The sequence below is a fragment of the Elephas maximus genome, chromosome 18 (assembly GCF_024166365.1).
Source record: "Elephas maximus indicus isolate mEleMax1 chromosome 18, mEleMax1 primary haplotype, whole genome shotgun sequence".
NCBI lineage: Eukaryota > Metazoa > Chordata > Mammalia > Proboscidea > Elephantidae > Elephas > Elephas maximus.
This window is the reverse complement of record NC_064836.1, coordinates 9,659,479-9,667,547: the sequence shown is the minus strand read 5'-3', so window position 1 is coordinate 9,667,547 and position 8,069 is coordinate 9,659,479.

Genomic DNA, 8,069 nt, shown 5'->3' with positions numbered 1-8,069 from the left:
TAGCTCTTGGGGAAGAGACTTCCTTGTCTCTTTCAGCTTCTAGTAGCTGCCAGCCATCCTTGCAGATGCGTCTGTGTCCATCAGCTCTCTTCCTCTTCCTCTGTCTCTGTGTCCATCCTGCTCTATTTATAACTCAGATGTGATTAGGTTTAGAACCCACTAATTAACATAACAAAGAAAACCCTATTTCCAAATATGATTATATTTGTATGTATTAAAAAAAAAAAAAGGTTGCCGTCAAGTTGATTCTGACTCATAGCGACTCTATAGAACAGAGTAGAACTGTCCCACAGGCTTTCCAAGAAGCGGCTAGTAGAGTCAAATCACCGGCCTTTTGGTTAGCGCCAAGCACTTAACCACTGTGCCACCAGGGCTCCAGCTTTTCAATACATATTTTGGGGGCAATTCAATCTGTATACCCTGAACTGTAATTTTTTTTCCTTTTTTTAAGATTGTGCTTTAAGTGAAAGTTTACAGAACAAATTAGTTTCTCACTCAAAAATTTATGCACAAATTGTTTTATTACTTGGGTGCAATCCCCATGTTTTGTCAGCACTCTCCCCCTTTCCCTGGGTTCCCCGGTTCCATTTGTCCAGTTTTCCTGTCCCTTCCTGCCTTCTCTTGTCTTTGTTTTGGGGCAGGTGTTGCCCATTTGGCCATGTATACTTGATTGATCTAAGAAGCACTTTCCTCATGTGTGTTATTGTTTGTTTTACAGGCCTACCTAATCTTGGATGAAAGGTGACTTCAGTTCTGAGTTAGAAGGGTGTCCAGGGAACATAGTCTCGGGGTTCCTCCAGCCTCTGTCAGACCAGTATGTCTGGTCATTTTTGTGAATTTGATCTTTTGTTCTACATTTCTTTCCCTCCTGGTCTGGGACCCTCTGTTGTAATCCCAGCCAGAGTGGCCGGTAATGGTAGCCAGGCATCGTCTAGTTCTTCTGGTCTCGGGGTCATATAGGCTGTGGTTCATGTGGTCCATTAGTCTTTTTGACTAATTGCTCCCTTGAGTCTTTAGCTTTTTTCACTATCCTTTGCTCTGGACTAGAAGGGGCCAATAGATGTACCTTAAATGGACATTCACAAGCTTTTAAGACCCCAAAAGCTACTCACCAAAGTAGGATGCAGAACACTGTCTTTTAGAACTAAGTTGTGCCAATTGACGTAGCTGTCCCCCGCATCTATGGTCCTTTGTCTTCGAGCCTGGGAACTTCATCCCATGAGGTGTTTAGTTATGTCTGTGCCACATGTGTGCTCTATTGTCTGTATTAACATATGAGGAGCACCTGCAGTCATGAATTTAGAAACTTCTACCACCAAATCGGTATCTGCCAGTGGTGCCTGAATTGTAATTGCTTGTCAATGTGTCATTTTCCTGCAATAAACTTCAAGCTCCTTGAGAGCAGGGGCAGGGCCTGTCTTGCTTACTGATAAATTCCTGGCACCTAGCACAATGCCTGGCATAGAGTGTTCAAAAAATATTTTTTGGTAGAAAAACTTCTATGGCACATCACTTTCTTTCTCTTTTTATTAAAATAATTTATTTTATTTTTGTTGATACTGAGATACACGCTGCAAATTCAAGTTTCTACATGTAAAGTTCAATGATATGGATTACATTCTTCAAGTTGTGCAACCATTCTCACCCTCCTTTCCTGAGTTGTTCCTCCCCCATTAACATTAACTCACTGCTCCCTAGGTTCCTATCTAATCTTTCCAGTGGCTGTTGTCAATTTGACCCCATTTAAAACCAAAAGTCATTGCCATTGAGTTGATTCTGACTCATAGTGACCTTATAGGACAGAGTAGAACTGCCCCATGAGGTCTCCAAGAAGCAGCTAGTGGATTCGAACTGCAGACTTTTTTGGTTAGCTCCTAATCACTGTGCCATCAAGGCTCCTTGATTCCACATAAAAAAAACCCTTTTTTTCTGGTAGACAGATCTTAAAAACGCTCAGTGCTCAAGGCAGATATCCCTCTCTAGTTAAGCTAAACCATTGTTTGGTTTTAAGAAGATTTCAGGGGACATTTTTGTTTAAGATTTAAAGATTATCTAAGAGCAATAGTTTCAGGGGTTCATCCTGCCTCCATGGCTCCAGAAAGTTTGGGTTCTATAAGAATTTGAAATTCTGTTCTGGATTTTCACCTTATGGCACATCACTTTCTATATTAAAGTACATTCTGGCCATATGAGTTCTCCTCTGCTAGACTATCCACGCCTTGAAAGTGGGGTTCACGTGTGGCTTCTGCTGTATCCCCTTGGCACCTTGAGCCATGCCTCGCTCATGGATGTACTTGGCACAGGCTTGTGGAACTGAGGTGAAAGAATTGATGCAGACTCGTCTCAATGGCAGGGCTCTTAAACAGGGCATGCTGAGCATGCATGGGAATGAGGTGGTCTGGGTCAGGTAGGGCTACTTGGCGAAGGCTTCTGGAAGAGAAGTGTTTGGGGCAGAGGTTTTAAAGAGATGAAGCATAAGGATTGACAGGGCCGAGGAGCTGATGACATTTTGCAGAGGACTGGTATGAGCAAAGTCAAATGTAGGAGAGAGCTGGTGGGGAGTAACCAGAGATGAGATGGGCTGGAGGACGGCAGTTATGGCGGCTAGGGCTTGAGTTCCAGAAGGGGTCTGCATTTGATAAGCCATGGTGCTGTGAGGGTTTATTGAGTAATGAGTTAAGTCCCTGCTGAAAACACGATTTAAGGAAGATGGGATGAAACCAGGACAGAGGAAGGGTGTGTATTTCAGATAGTAGAGCACTAGCCTAGGAAAGAGGAAGGCAGGGTGACGATAGCTACCCTTGGGCACCGAGATGGACTAGATGTGGGGGCAGGAAATAGAGGAGTCAATGAAAATTTGGCAGCACAATCTGGAACCTGAGAAATGCAAGATAATGGTGCCATGAGGAAACTGGGTGACCTCGCCACTGTTTGATAGGGAAGACGGATAGCTCAGCGTTGGGTATATCTAGTGTTGGGTGTCAAGGAGCCATTCATTGGAGCTGGCTGAGACCCAGCCTCATGCTTATGTCCCCATGAAGGTCCCCCACCTCCACACCAGGGGTGTAGGGGGGCAAAAAACAAAAACCAAACTAGGTACCATTGAGTTGATTCTGACTCATGGCGACCCCATGTGTTTCAGAACAATACTGTGCTCCACAGGGTTTTCAAGTCTGTGATTTTTCAGAAGCAGATTTCCAGGCCTTTCTTCCAAGGGGAAACCCTGGTGGCGTAGTGGTTATATGCTACGGCTGCTTACCCAAAGGTCTGCAGTTCAAATCCACCAGTGGGCTTGGTTTTGGTTTTCTTTTTTCCAAGGCACCGCTGGTGGGTTCAAACCACCCAGCTTTTGGTTAGTATTCCAGTGCTTAACCATTTGTGCCATTCAAGAACTCCTGTATGGGGCTGGGAGGGGGGCAGGAGGATGTTTTTCCAGCCCAAGCTATCTCTTCAGCCCCTATGTGGTAGGCATCCTGTCTTGGCCCAGCCTGCTCACCAAAGTGGTCAGACCTCCAGAATAAGCTAATGTTTTCCGTTTATATTGTTGATTTGTCATTTTCCTGCAATAAACTTCAAGCTCCATGAGAAGAGAGGCCGGGCCTATCTTGTTTACTTCGCCAGACTGTTGTAGGTACTTTGCATATATGGACTCATATCCTTACAACAACCCTGAAAGGGAGGTAATATTATCCCCATTTTATGACTGTGGAAACCAAGGCCCCAAAGGATAAGTCAACCACTCAGATTCACAGGGCTAGGAGTGAGGAGCTGGGATTTCTACCCTTGTTCTAGCTCCAAAGCCCGTGAGCTTTCTATCACACATTTTTGCCTCTTGCCCCCTCCCTCACACTAGGCTTAATTCAATTCTACCTAATTCAGTTCAGCAAACATTTCCTGAGCACCCACCAAGTCTAGGGCAGCCTGCCAAGTGTTAAGGAATGAATATAAAGATGAATAAGACATAAGCAGCAGAGACAAACACAAACTCTACCACCTCCAGACACAGTGCCGGTCACTGTGCACAGTACCCGGGAGGGGCTTAACTCCACCTGGATGCAGCACACCTGGACTTGGCCCATATGCTGGTTCAGGCCCCCGACCTCAAGGTTAGAGCCCATTAACCCACTCCTCAAGGAGCCCTGGTGGCACAGTGATTGAGCACTCTGCTATTAACCTAAAGATCAGGTCCGTGGTTCCAACCTACCAGCTGTTCTGTGGGAGACAGATGAGCTAGTGTGCTTCCGTAAAGATTACAGTCTTGGAAACCCTATGGGACAATTCTATTCTGCCCTATATAGGGTCAGTATGAGTCAGATTCGACCCCACAGCAACAGGTTAATCTGCCCCTCAGGAATCCCAAAATATCAAAGCTGAAAGTTACCTTAGTATCTGTCTTAGTTATCTAATGCTGCTGTACCAGAAATACTACAAGTGGCTGCCTTCAAGAAAGAGAAATTTATTCTCTCACAGTTTAAAACTGAAAACCAAACCGTTGCCACAAGTCAATTCTGACTCATAGCAAGTTTAGGAGGGCAGAAGTCCAAATTCAGTGCGCCAGATCCAGGGGACAGTAGTGAGATGAAATGGACTGGTACTGGCCATTTTGAATCAGACAATCATACGGTCTACTATGCCATGAATGACAAATTGAAGAGGAATGCTGTTGCATTCATCATTAAAAATAATACTTCAAGATCCATCCTGAAGTACAATGCTGTCAGTGATAGGATAATATCCATACACCTACAAGAAAGACTATTATTTAAAATATAGTCCTATGACTGTACAACTATTAATAATACGACTATATTTCAAATGTACACACCAACCACCAAGGCCAAAGATGAAGAAATGGAAGATTTTTTACCAATTTCTGTAGTCTGAAATTGATCGAACATGCAATCAAGATGCATTGATAATTATTGATGATTGGAATGCACCAGAAATTGGAAACAAAAAAGAAAGATCAGTAGTTAGAAAATATGGTCTTGGTGATAGAAATGATGCCGGAGATTGCATGATAGAATTTTGCAAGACCAACAACTTCTTCATTGCAAATATGTTTTTTCAACAACATGAATGCCAACTACACATGTGGACCTCACTGGATAAATACACAGGAAACAAATCGACTACATCTGTGGAAAGAGACAATGGAAAATCTCAGCATCATCAGTCAGAACGAGGCTGGGGCTGACTGTGAAACAGACAATCAGTTGCTCATACGAAAGTTCAGGTTGAAGCTGGAGAAAATTAGAACGAGTCCACTAGAACCAGAGTATGATCTTGAGTCTATCCCACCTGAATTTAGAGACCATCTCAGGAAGAGATTTGATGCGTTGAACACTAATGACCGACACCAGACGAGTTGTGGAATGACATTGAGGACATCATACATGAAGAAAGCAAGAGGTCATTAAAAAGACAAGAAAGAAAGGAAAGACCAAAATGGATATCAGAAGACAATTTGGAACTTGCTCTTTAATGTGAAGTAGCTAAAGCAAACAGAAGAAAGGATGAAGTAAAAGTGTCGAACAGAAGATTTCAAAGGGTGGCTCAAGAAGACAAAGTAAAATATAACAACGTGTGCAAAGACCTAGAGTTAGAAAACCAAATGGAAGAACATGCTCAGTGTTTCTCAAGCTGAAAGAACTGAAGAAAAAATTCCAGCCTTGAGTTGCAATTATTGAAGGATTCTAGGGGCAAAATACTGAACGACGCAGGAAGCATTAAAAGAAGGTGGAAGGAATACACGGAGTCATTGTACCAAAAAGAATTGGTCGACATTCAATCATTTCAGGAGGTAGCATATGATTAAGAACTGATGATACTAAGGAAGAAGTCCAAGCTGCTCTGAAGACATTGGCGAAAATCAAGGCTTCAGAAATTGATGGAATACCAACTGAGATGTTTGAACAAATGGATGCATCGCTCTAAGTGCTCACTCATTTATGTCAAGAAATTTGGAAGATCGCTAACTGGCCAACCAACTGGAAGAGATACTTATGCCTATGCCAAAGAAAGGTGATTCAACAGAATGTGGAAATTATCAAACAATATCATTAATATCACATGCAAGTAAAATTTTGCTAAAGATTATCCAAAAGCAGATGCAGCTGTACATCAGCAGAGAACTGCCAGAAATTCAAGCCAGATTCAGAAGAGGACGTGGAACAGGAGACATCATTGCTGGTGTCAGATGGATCCTGGCTGAAAGCAAAGAATGCCAGAAGGATTTTTACCTGTGTTTTATTGACTACGCAAAGGCATTCAACTGTGTGGATCCTGATAAATTATGAATAACATTGCAAAGAATGGAAATTCCAGAACGCTTCAATTGTGCTCATGAGGAACCTATACATAGGCCAAGAGCCAGTTGTCTGAACAGAACAAGGGAATACCGCATGGTTTAAAGCCAGGAAAGGTGTGTGTCAGGATCGTACCCTTTCTGCATACTTATTCAATCTGTATGCTGAGCGAATAATCAGAGAAGCTGGACTATATGAAGAACAGGGCATCAGGATTGGAGGAAGACTCAACAACAACCTGTGATATGCAGATGACACAACCTTGCTTGCTGAAAGAGAACTTGAAGCACTTACCGATGAAGACCAAAGACCACAGCCTTCAGTATGTATTATACCTCAACATAAAGAAAACAAAAATCCTCACAACTGGGCCAATAAGCAATACCATGATAAACGGAGAAAAGACTGAAGTTGTCGAGGATTTCATTTTACTTGGATCCACAATCAATGCCCAGGGAAGTAGCAGTCAAGAAATCAAACAATGCATTGCATTGGGCAAATCTACTGCAAAAAACATCTTTAAAGTTTTAAAAACCAAAGATGTCACTTTAAGGACTAAGGCGTGCCTGACCTAAATCATGGTGTTTTCAATAGCCTCATGCATGAGAAAACTGGACAATGATTAAGGAAAACCGAGGAAGAATCAATGCCTTTGAATTATGGTTTTGGCCAAAAATATTGAATATACCATTAACTGCAAAAGAATGAACAAATCCATCTTGGAAGAAGTACAGCCAGAATGCTCCTCAGATGCAAGAGTGGCAAGGCTTCGTGTCACATACTTTGGACTTGTTATCAGGAGGGACCAAGCTTAATATCCCTGGAGAAGGATATTAAGCTTGGCAAAGTAGAGGGTCAGCAAAAAAAAGAGGAAGACCCTCAATGAGGTGGATTGACACAGTGGCTGCAACAATGGACTCAAGCATAACAAAATTATGAGAGTTGGCATGGAACTGGGCAGTGTTTCGTTCTGTTGCACATAGTGTTGCTATGAGTCAGAACCAACTTGACAGCATCTAACAACAACAATAGCTCCAAGGGAAGGTTTTCTCTCTCTCTCTTTTGGCTCTGGGGGAGGGTCCTTGTCATTGATGTGCCTGGTCTAGGAGCTTCTCAGTGCAGGGACCCCTGATCCAAAGGATGCACTTGTGTCCCGGAGCTTCTTGCTTCGTAGTGAGAGATCCCTCTCTCTCTCCTCACTTGTGTCTCCTTTTATCTCTTGTGAGATAATAGGTGATGCAGGCCACACCTCAGAGAAACTCCCCTTACATCCTGTCAGGGCTGTGATCTGAGTAAGGGTGTTGCATCCCATCCTGATTCCCTTTAACATAACCTAATCTTGTCTCATTACTAACTCATAACCACAGGCAGAGATTAGGACTTAAAACTCATACGAAAATTACATCAGATCACAAAATGGAGAACAATCACACAATACTGGGAATCATGGCCTAGCCAAGTTGACACACATTTCTGGGAGACACAGTTCAGTCCATAATAGTATCCAACCAATTCCTAAGGAAACTGAGGCCCAGAGAGAGGAGATATCTTTTCCGGGGCAGCACACGCCTGGCCTGGCATATCAGCACGGAGACTGTTGTGCCCATTGCCACCCCTGGTTTCCTCCTTTTCCTCAGGGGTTGGGAGGGTGGTGTGTGTGTGTGTGTGTGCGTGCGTGCGTGCGTGTGTGTGTTTGTGTGTGTGTGTGTGAGTGAGAGATGCTGGGTAATGTCCTCTGTAGCAAAGGTGTGGATCCCTGAA